Genomic DNA, 10,618 nt, shown 5'->3' with positions numbered 1-10,618 from the left:
AAAAAATTTTTTTTGTCAGAATTATATTAAATCTATTTAAATTAGTCGTTATTACAAGAGTTATGGAAAAAATTCTAAATATAGCACTTAAAAACCAAACATTAAGTGCGCGCAAAAAGCCTACATTTTGACCACCTTTTTAGCCTTGGATTTTGGATTTTTACTTTAAAATTAAGGGACTCGTTTTATTTTATATTATTTTATTTATTATGCGGCCCGGCTGTGTTCCAACTATTTTTATGCACATTTTGCTGGCATGTCGACAAAGTTAAATTGCTCAAATATTTGCTCTAACCAGAGCCCTCTCGCTTGCAGTAGCGCGTCACGCAGTACGCGTAGGCACATGGCTATGTGAACAAAATATCAAAAAAACATGGTTTTTGGCCTTTGGCCCAAAAATCGATTTAGTGAAGTGTATTAAAGGTGTTCTTACTCAGATTTTAGTATTTTATTAGTCTAGTTGAATTATACTTTAATTTAGAAAGTGTTCAACTATTACATAATGTAAAGTTAAACAGTAACCTTACTGGGCCGCGCTCAGCCTGTCATTCCGCCTAATCTCTATTCGGTGTTGTTTACCAACATTAAAGCCTGGGGTCCTCAGGTAAACAGTAACCATAAAATGAAAACTTTCCTTAAAACATTAAAGGCTCAAACTCGAAAAAAGTCAGGGTTACTTTTGTCATACGTTGTTTGACGGATGTTACTCGTCTAAATTTCTTCGAAGTAGCGCGCGCCGCTTTCTTCTCGAAATGTGCTACGAAGTAGCGCGCGCCGGGTCAGACCATTAACAATGGTCAAATACGTTGTATGACCCGCCGCGCACGAGTGCGCGGCTCCCCTGTATCGTCAGTGAAACGAACGTGGGTGAAACGACCGTGGATGTCACAACGTGATACAAGGTTACTTATGGGATGATGATTAATCACTCTACACTCGACTGTCACGTGACTTTTTCAACCCGTTCTCTAGCTGGTTCTGAACGACTTTTCGAAACCCTAACCCTCTAATCTGATCCCAACCCTAACCCTAACCCTATCCTTAACAAAACATATGCCGAAACCCTAACCCTAACGAGAAATTAGACTAACTTCCTTATACGGTCATATCACGTGATCGAGACAGTTTTTCGCCAATATCTCGTCAGGGGAGCATTTTAACCCTATGTCATGGGGGGTGATTCGGAATCAGCGTCCGAAAATACATCGATTGAAGTTGGTTACAACCGTCGGGGGCCCTTTTAGAACAATCTCGAAGATGGATTGTAGAGTGATTTAGCACGCTCGTTACTTATGCAAAACATTTTGATTCAGTTGCAGATTTCGCTGCTTCAATTTTATCAGTGTCCAATATTAAAATAAATAGGTTTCGGGGCTTTGCTTGGCTGAAAATTTCAAAAAACATAAAGCTAATTGTAAAATTTTTTTGAATAAATTTGGGTTTCCACTTTTTTTTCCCCCAAAAATGTTTTTAAACGATAAAAAAGGGGCCCAAGTTTTAAATTTTTTTGTGGTTAGAAACGTTTTAATTTCCCCAAAAAAAAAAAAAACAGACCCAAAAAATCCCAAAATTTTTCCCAATTCCCCGTATTCCCTTTTTTATTTGCTTTTCCCCCAATTTTTATTGTTTTTTGGCCCCCCCGAAAAAGTTTTAAGGGAGTTAAAGGGGGGGTAAATTTAAATTCTAGGGGGAACCCCTTTCTTTATTAAGGAAATTTTCGAAAACCCCTTTTTCCCCCTTTCCAAAAGGGAAAAGGGTTTTTCCCCCAGGGTTTTAAACCCAAAATTCCCCCCTCATGCCAAAAAATATTCGTTCCCCCCGGGAAATGTTTTTCCCTTTTTTATATCCCGGAAAATTAAAAATTCTTTTTTAATTTTTAACCCAAAATTTTATTTATTTTTTGTTTTTTTTTTTAAAAATTTTTCTCCCCAATTTTTAAAAACATAAATCCCAAAGGGAAAAACGAATTTTTTAATTTTTTTACTCTTTAGAAAATTTTAAGGCTAAAAGGCCCTTTATATTGATTCTTTTTTTTAAAGAATTTTTTTGGAAAACCCCCCCCCCCCCCCCCCCCCCCCCCCCCCCCCCCCCCTTTAAATTTTTTTTTTATGGCCCAAAAAATTTTCTTATTTAAAATTTACCATAAAATTTTTTTGGGGTTCCCTGGGCCCCCTTTCCCCCGAAAAAAAATTTGAGGGGGGGGGGGAAAAGGGCCCCAACCCCCAAAAGGTTTGAGTTTTTGGCCCCAACTTTTTCCCCACAAACCCCCCCTTCCCCAAAAAAACCCCAATTTTTTTTTGGGCCAAAAAGTAGGGGCCAAAACCCCGGGGGAAAACCCAAAAAAGGGGTCCCCCAACCCCCAAAAAAATTTGGGGAATTTATTTTTGGGGGGGTTCCTAATCCCTTTTTTAGGGGAAACCCCTTTTTCCCTTTTTTGGGGCAAACCGGGCCAGGGCCCCAAAAGCAAGGGTTTTTTTGCCCCCCCTGGGGAAAGGGCCCGGCATAAATTTTAATTTTTGGAAAAAAGGGAATAAAAAGGGGGGGGGAAATTGGGGGGGGCAGGGGTTAAAAGGGGAGGTTTTTTTTAAATTGGGGGTCTCTTTCCCTTTTAAATTTTGCTTAACCCTTTAAAAGAGGGAAGGGGGGTCCCCAAGGGTTTTAATTTTCCTCCCCAAATGGGGGTTCCCCGAAAAAGTGCTAAACCCCCAAGGGCCCGTAAAAGGGGGCTATTTTTAAAATTTCAAATGGGGAAAAATCAAAAATCAGGGGTTTTGGGAGCTGGGGTTTAAAGGTTTTTTTTCCTTTTGGCCTTTACAAAAAGGGGGGGAAAAAGATGGAAAAGGGGGGCCCCTGGGAAGGGGTTTTCCCCCCAAACCCCGGGGGCTTGGGGTAGAAAGCCCCAAATGGCCCCCCCAAAAAAGGGCCCCCAAAAACAAAAAAACCTTTTTCGGATAATCCCCCAAGGGGGGGGCCCCCGGGGGTAAAACCCGAGTGGGGGGGATTACAATTTTTTGAAAGAAGGGTGGGTTTAGCCCGAGAAATTGGGCCCCCGGGGGGAAAACTATTGGAAAGGTTTTTAGGGGTTTGGGGGGAAAAAAAGGGGGGATTTTGGGGGAAAAAGGTTTTTCAAATTTTGGGGAACCCGAAAACCCCCCGCCCCAAAAATAAAAACCCAAAAGGGTTTTTTAAAAGGGAGTAAAGGGGGCCCCAAAACCCAAATGGGGGGTTTTTTGTTTGGGGGGGGTTTGGGGTCTTTGGGGTTTTGAAAAAAAGGTTTTAAAAAGGGGGGGGGTTTTTTGAATTTTCCCTTTAAAGGAAAAAAGCTTGTTTTTTTTTGGGGTTTTGGGATTAATCCCGAAAAATTGGGGGGGGGCAATTTTTCAGTTTTTTAAGGAAACAAAACCCCAAAGGGAGGGAAAGAAAAGGTTCCCCAAATTATTGGAAAAAAGGGGAATTTTTTTCCCCGTTTTTACCTGTAAAAAAAATTTTTCAACCAGGGCTTACCCTTTTTATTCCCTCCAAAAGAAGGGGTAAAAAAGGGGGGGTTTTTTTCTTTTTTTAAATTTCCCCCAATTTTAGGGCCCCCCATCAAAAGGTTTTTTAGGGCCCCATGGGGGGTGATTTTACGGAAAACCTAATTTTTTCCCGGGGGCCAAAAATTTTTCCCGGAAATTTCCCTCAGAAAATTTTCCCTTTTTAAAAATTGGTTTTTTTTTCCCCGAAAAAGAAATTTTTCCCCCTTTTTGGGGAATTTTTAAAAATTTCGGTTTTTTAAACTTAGGGGGGGTTAAATTTTTGGGATTAATTAAAATTTTTTTTTATTGGGGTTTTTTTTTTTTAAAAACAGGGGTTTTCCTAAAAGGGAAAAAAAATTTGTTTTTTAAAGATTTAAAAGGTCTTTTTGTTTTCTAGGAATTTTTTTAAAAACCCTTTTTTTTCATTTTTACCCCCTTTTGGGCCAAAATTTTTCCCCCAAAAAATTTTGGGGAAAAATTCCCAAAAATTTAAAATTTTTATTTCCCTTAAGCTAGGCTCCCCCCCGGGTTTTTTTGGGAAATTGGGGCCACCTTTATTTAAAAAAAATAAATTTAAACTCCCATTAAAAAAAAAATTTTAAATTGGGGGGCCCCCCAAAATTTTTAAATTTATTTTTGTAAAATTTTCAGATTTTGGGAAATTTTAAAAAATTTTAAAGGGTTTTTTTGGGGAAAAAATTTTTTAAAATTCCCCCGTTTAAAGGGGGAAAAAGGTTTTTAAAAAAAAAGTATATTCCCAAACAGGGAAAAAATGAAACCCCGGGGGGGGAGGGTGGGCTTCCCGGGTTTAAAAAAAAATTTTGCAATTTTAGGTTTTTACATTGGGTTTTACCAATAATTTTTTGTATCTTTTTAAAATAAAGTTTTTTGGGGAAAAAATTTAAAAATTTTTTGTCCTTAATTTTCCCAGGGAAAGGGTTTTTTTTAAACCCACCCCAAAAAAATTTAAAGAGGGGGGGGGAAAAATTGTTTTAAAAAAATTAAAACAAAACCCCTAAAAAAAATTTTTTAAAATTAAAAAATTTTAGGGATTAAAGTTAAAGGGGGAAAAGGAAAAAGTTTTTTTTTAACCCCGGTTTTTTAAACTAGGCCCCCCCACCTAGCTCCAAAATTTTTGGGGGGGTATTGTGTTTTTCCTTTTAGGGGTTTAGGAAAACCTTTTAATGTATTGTAAAGGGCCCAAAAGGGTTTTTGGGATTTAAGGGTACGGAAAAGGGGTTTGGGGGGGGTAAAAAACCAACCCAGCCCCCCTTTTTTTAAACCCCCCCTTAATTTTAAAAGGGGGGGGCCTAAAAATTTAAAATTTAAAACCCTCCGCCCTTTAAATTCCGGGGGGGCCAAACAATTATTAAAAGTCCCCCCCTCCCTTTTTTCTTTAAACATTTCCCCATCAAGTAAAGGGGGTGGAAAAATGGGGGGGGGGGCCCCCGATTTCCCCAAAAAAATTTCTTTGGGGCCCTTTTTAAAAACCCCCCAAAAATTTCCCCCTGTGGACCTTTCCCCGCTAGGGGAAAAATGGGCGGGCCCAAAAAAAATTTTGGGTTTAAAAATTTTTTTTTTGGGAAGTTTTGTTTAAAGGCCCAAAACCCCCCAAAGGGGAAAAACCCCTTTATCTTTCAGGGGCCCCCCCTAAAAGGTTCCCCTCCAATTTAACACGTTTTTTCCCCGTTTTTTAAATCCCTTTTGGGAAAAGTTTTTTAGGAAAAGAAATTTTATTTAATTTTGCTCGGGTTTTACAAAAACTGCGGGGGGGCCCCCGTAAAAAAGGATAAACCCCTTTGGTTTAATTATCATTGGGGGGGGGAAGGTCTGCCCCCCCTTGGGGGATTTTATTCTTAAATTTCCCCCCAAAAGGAAATTTTCCCCAGGGGAAAATTGGGTGGGGGAAAATTTACACAGGGGGGGTGGGGGGTTAAAAATTTTGGGGTTTTTTTTTTTATTTTAAAGGGGTTGAAAAATTGGGGTGTTGGGGGACCGTGTTTTAAAAATGGGGGTAAAATTTTAAACAGGCCAAATTTTTTCTGTTTTCCTATTCCCTTAAAATTTTCCCCCCCGGCTTCCCCTTTAAAAACCCTTTATTGATTTTTTAAAAAAAAATCCAAATTTTAATTTTTCCCCCCCACCTCCGAAAATTAAAAAACCCATTAAAATTTAAAAAAAAAGAAGGGTAAATTTTAAAAAAGGAAATTTTATGAAATTTTAAAAAATTTCTTTTTTTTTTTTCTATGATAAAAAAGGTCCCCAAAATTTTTTTGTAAACTTAAAATTTTTGATTTAAAATTTAAAGGTTTTTAAAAAAAAAAATTTTTTTTCCCCCAAGTTTCTCCCGGGAAAATTTCCCCCCCTTAAAATGGGAAAATTCTCGAAACCTTTTTTAAATTTCCCCAAATTTTACGGGGCCCCCCCCCACTTGGGGACCAACCCCCGAGGGGGCCCTCCCGGGGGGGCGCCCGAAATTTTTGGGGACTAACCCTTTTTTTCCCGGAGGGGGAAACCCCCCCGGGCATTCTAGGGTCCCCCGGGCAAAAACCCTTTTCCCTTTCGCAAAAAGTCTTTCGGGTTTTCCCCTGTGGAAAAAAGAGAAAGAAAATATTCCCCAGGGGGGTGATTTAAAGGGGGGGCCTTTGGGTTTTTTTTTTGGGGGGGGGGGACAAATTTTAAAATTTTTTGCCCCCGAAAGTTGGGCTTTAAAAATGGTTTTTGGGGGTTTTTTTGGGGCGTTTAAAACTTTTTTTTTTCATTAAAAAACCCGTTGCCGTGGGATGGGGGTGGGTTAAAAAAATTCCCCCGGAAAACCTTTTTTGGTTTTTTTGCAAAAAAAGGGAAAATTTTTTTTTTTTAAAGGGGTTTCCAATTAAAAATAATTTTTTATTTTTTCCTTTTGTTTGAGAAAAAATTGGTTTTTGTTTTTTTCCCTTTTTTTTTCCCCAAAAAATTGGGGGCCCTTAAAAAAGACCCCTTTAAAAACCCGGGGGAAATTTCCCCAAAGAAGGGGGGAAAGGGTTCCCAAAAAAAAAAAAAAAATTCAAGAACCCTTGGGGGTTTTTTTTTTCCCATCGGGTCTTAAAAAAGGGCCCCCCTAAAACCCCCTGGGGCTTAATCCCCAAATCCCCCCTTTCTCCCATTAAAAACTCCCCGGCTTAAACAAAACCCCCCAAAAGCCCCTTTTAGGGACATTTTTAAAACCCCCCCCCATTTAAAAAGGAAATTTTAAATTTAAGGGGTTAATTTTGTGACCTTTTTCCCAAAAATTTTTTTTCTTTTCCCGGTTTTTTAAGAAATTTTTTGGTTTCCCTTTTTGGGTTTTATAAAACCCCCTTTCCGGTTTTTTTTGTGGGGGGGGTCCCTTTCAAAAAGTTCCCCCCCTTCCCCGCCCAAATATCGGCCCTTAAAAAACATTTTCCCCCAAATTTAAAAAAACAAATTTTTAAAAAATTTAAATTTAAATTTTTTATTTTTTTTGGGGGGAAAACGTTTTAAATTTACGTTTTTTAAACTTGTTCCCCCTCCCCTGCGGCCCAAACCCTTTTTTATAAGGGAAAAAGTTCCCTTTCCCCAAATTTTGGAAAAAAAAAAAACCCCTGATATATGAAAAGCCTTTAAAAAATTTATGTGGGGTTTAATGGTTTTAAACCCTTTTTTTTTTCCCCGGAAAAACCCACCCCCTTTAAAACCCCCTTTTTGTTTAAAAAACTAAATTTAATTTTTTCTTTTTTACAAACCTTTTTAAAAATGTAGTAAAAAATTAAAAGTTTTTTTTTGGGTTTTTGGGGGGGGTAACAAAATTTTTTAAATTTGGGGCCCGCCCAAAAAAAAAACCACCCAAAATTTTTTTAAACCCTTAAATTTTAAAAATAACCCCAAAATTACCCAAACTTTTTTTTTGGGAAAAAACCAATTTTTCCACTTAAACCAGGTTTTTTTAGGGAAAAAGGCTAGAATTTTTTAAATAAAAAGTTTTTCTTTAAAAATTAAAAACCCAGCCTTTTACGGGGGGCAAAGTTAAGGGGGTTAAAGAACCAAAAGGGAAAATAAATGAAAAATGTTTTTTACTTGGGAAAAATATGGGGGGCCCCCCAAAAAAGATTTTTAGGGTTTTTGTTTTTAGTGGGAAGAAAAAAATTTTTTCGGCGGGGGGTGTATCAAAGGGGGGCCCCCCCGGGGGTTTGGAAATTTTTTCCAAGGCCCTTTAAACCCCTTCCAAAATTAAATAAAAAAAACCCCCAAAATTTTAATTATTTTTCCGGGACTACACTGATTTTTTTTCTTAAATCCCAAATAAAAAAAAAATTTTTGGGAAAATATGGGGGGGGGAAAAAGGGGGAAAAGGGGGGTTTTATTAGTGAGGGGGAAATTTTAAAATTTTCAAAACCGGGCCCCCTTTTTTGGTTTGGGGCCCCAAAAGCCCCCCTTCCCCCCGATTGCCTTTTTTGGGGGGTTTCTGGGGCGCCCCTAAAGAATTTGGAAAAGCTAAAACTTTTTAAACAAAAATGCTTAGTTTTTTAAAAAAATTTTTATTGGGGCTTTCCAACCCAATTTTTTACACGGGAAGCAAAATTAAACACCGTTTTTTAAGTGGGGGGTCTAATTTTTCCTTTGGGAAACCCCAAAATCCAAACCCGCTGTAAAATTGGGGCAAATTCCCTCGGGCCAAAGGGTTAAAAAAAAGGAAAAATTTGGAAAAATTTTTTGGGTTTTTTTTCAGTCCCTATTCCCTCCGGGTTGGGGGAATTCTAAAGGGGTGGTGGGGGGGGTTTTTATTTTTGAAATTTTTATGTTTTTTAATAATTTTTGTTTTTATTTTGCCCGGGGGCCCTTTTTTGGCCCTTTTTTTAAATTTTTGGGTAGGGCCCCAGGGGGCCCCCCCATAAAAAAAATTTTTTTTTGGGGTTTAAATTCCCCCCCCCCCCCCCCGCCCCCTTTAAAAGGTTTTAAAAATTAAAAAAAAAAACCCTTGGGGGGCGTTCCCCCCCCTTTAATCCGGGCCCCCCTACTACCCAAAAACAATAAAATTTTTTTACTGTAAAAAAAACCCCAACTTCCCCCCTTTTAAAAATTTCCCCCCCGGTTTTTCCCAATTTTGGGGGCCCTTTGTACATTTTGTAACCCCTTTAAAAAATAGGGGGGGTGGTTTTCCCTTTTTTAAAAGTAGTGTTTTTTCCCCAAATTTTTGGGGAAAAAAATAAAATGGGGTTTAAAGGGAAAAAGTAAAAAATTTACCCGTATTTGTTTTAAAAGGGGGCCCCAAAAATTTATTCCCCTCCCCTTTTTTAAAATATTTTTTTGGGTTTAATATTAAAAGTTTGGGATATTATTTGGGAAACCCCCCATTCCCTTCCCCTTTTTTTTTGCCGGCTAGGGGTTTTTCCGGGGTTTGTTTTTGGAATTTTGGGGGGTTAAGGGTTTGGGGGATTTCGGGTTTAAAAACCCTTCCCGTTTTTTGGCCCCGGGAAAAATTTTGGTGGGGTTTTGGGGGGATTTTGGGAAACCCAAATAAATTCAATTTAATTTCCCCTTTTTTTACCGGAAAAATTGGAAAAACCCAAAATTTGATTTAAAATTTGGGGAACCCAAAATGGGGGGCAGGGGCGGGGCTGTGGTTTGGGGGGTTTCTGTTTTAAACCCCGGGTTGTGTGTTATTCCCCCGTGGTCCCGTTAAAATTTTTCAAGGTTTTTCTTACAAAAGCCTGGAAAGGGCGTGTAAAAATCCAGGGGCCTTTTTTTCAATAAAAAAAACTAGGGGGGGAAGGGGGCCCCCAGGGTTTTTTTTTGGCCCCCCTTGGGAGGGGCCCCAAACCAAGTTAAAGGTTTTTTGTTTTTGGGCTTGTCCCCCTGTAAACCCCAGTGGGAAAAAGGGGGGGTGCCCGGGGGCCCGGGCCCTTTTTTTTGGTTTTCCCGTTTGGGGGGATATGGGAAAAATAGGCCCCGTGTGAATTTCCCCTTTAAAAATTTAGCAAAAGGTTTTTTATTTTTTAGGTTTTTGCGGGGGTGTGAAAGGGTTTTGGGGGTTGGGGGGTGTTTCCCACGCCCAAACCAAAATTTAAAAAGGGTGATCCCCCTTTCTTTTCTGGGCCCTTTCCCAAATGGTTTTTTGCTGGGGGCTGGGAAAACTGGATTACATTCCCCCAAAAAATTAATTTTTTGAAAAAAAGGAAAAATTTTTGGGAAAAACAAAAAAAGATAAAGAGGTTTTGGGGTTTTTTCTTTGGGGTTTTTGGAAAATTTTATTTTTTGAAGCTTAGGGAAATTTGGGGAAACCCTAAAACAAAAATTGCCAAAAAAATTTAATTTTTTTTAAAAAAAAAATTTAAATTTAAAAGTTGGTTCCCCCCCCCCCAAATTTCCCTTAAATTTAAACTAATTTAAACCCCAGTTGTTTTTGATGGGGTTTTAAAAAACCCTTTAAACCTCGCGTTAAAAAGGGGAAAAACCCGGGGTTTAAAGGGGGAAGGAAAATTTTTAAAACCCATGGGGAAAAAGGGAGTTTTGGGGCGAGTGGTTTTTTTCAGAGAGCAAACAAGGGGGAGGGTTTTTTAAAAACCACCCTGGGCCCGGGGGGGGAAACAATTTGGGTTTAAAAACCCAAAAAAGTAAGGGTTTCCCCTTGCAATAGGGACTTTTTTTTTTTCCCGTAAAACCTTTTTTTTTAAAAAAAAAACATTTTAAATTTGAGGTTTTGAAAAAAAAAGATATGTTTCTGGGGAGGGAATTTCCCGAAAAAAAGAAAATTTTTTAAACCCCCCCGTTCCCCCCCCTGGGGCTTTTTTGTAAATTTTTTTAAAAATTCCCCCAATTTTTCCTTAAATTTTCCGGGGCTTCTTTATTTTTCCCTTTTTAAATTTTTTTAAAAATTGGGGCCCCAAATTTGGGGAATTTTTTGGGAATATAAAGGAAAAACCCAAAAAAATTTTTCTTTTCTTTTGGGGGATTTCATCAAAAAGCCTTTTTAGCCTTTTGGGCCCCCCCCCCTTTTTGGGGGCCAGGGGGGTTAAAGGCCCCTTTTTGTTCCCCCCTTTTCCCAAAAAACACCCCTGAAAATGGTTATTTGTATTTGGCTGGGGGTTTACCAAAATTTTTTAAAT

The 10,618-nt window shown here is 38.5% G+C and overlaps 3 protein-coding genes across 4 annotated transcripts in view; all 3 read left to right on the top strand.

The window, feature by feature from the left end:
• Positions 1-10,618, top strand: part of LOC134819637 (Golgi-specific brefeldin A-resistance guanine nucleotide exchange factor 1-like) — a 391,238-nt gene that overhangs the window by 175,305 nt on the left and 205,315 nt on the right. The gene's annotated exons all lie outside the window — the stretch shown is intronic.
• The window catches only part of LOC134819638 (oxysterol-binding protein-related protein 9-like), a 108,838-nt gene that overhangs the window by 45,915 nt on the left and 52,305 nt on the right, over positions 1-10,618 (top strand). The window lies entirely within an intron of this gene.
• Positions 1-10,618, top strand: part of LOC134819798 (kinesin-like protein KIF21A) — a 29,416-nt gene that overhangs the window by 1,673 nt on the left and 17,125 nt on the right. The gene's annotated exons all lie outside the window — the stretch shown is intronic.

The sequence above is a fragment of the Bolinopsis microptera genome, chromosome 8 (genome assembly GCF_026151205.1).
Source record: "Bolinopsis microptera isolate Bmic1 chromosome 8, MBARI_Bmic_1.0, whole genome shotgun sequence".
Lineage (NCBI taxonomy): Eukaryota > Metazoa > Ctenophora > Tentaculata > Lobata > Bolinopsidae > Bolinopsis > Bolinopsis microptera.
The sequence above is the reverse complement of the archived record's forward strand: the minus strand, read 5'-3'. Positions and strand labels throughout refer to the sequence as shown.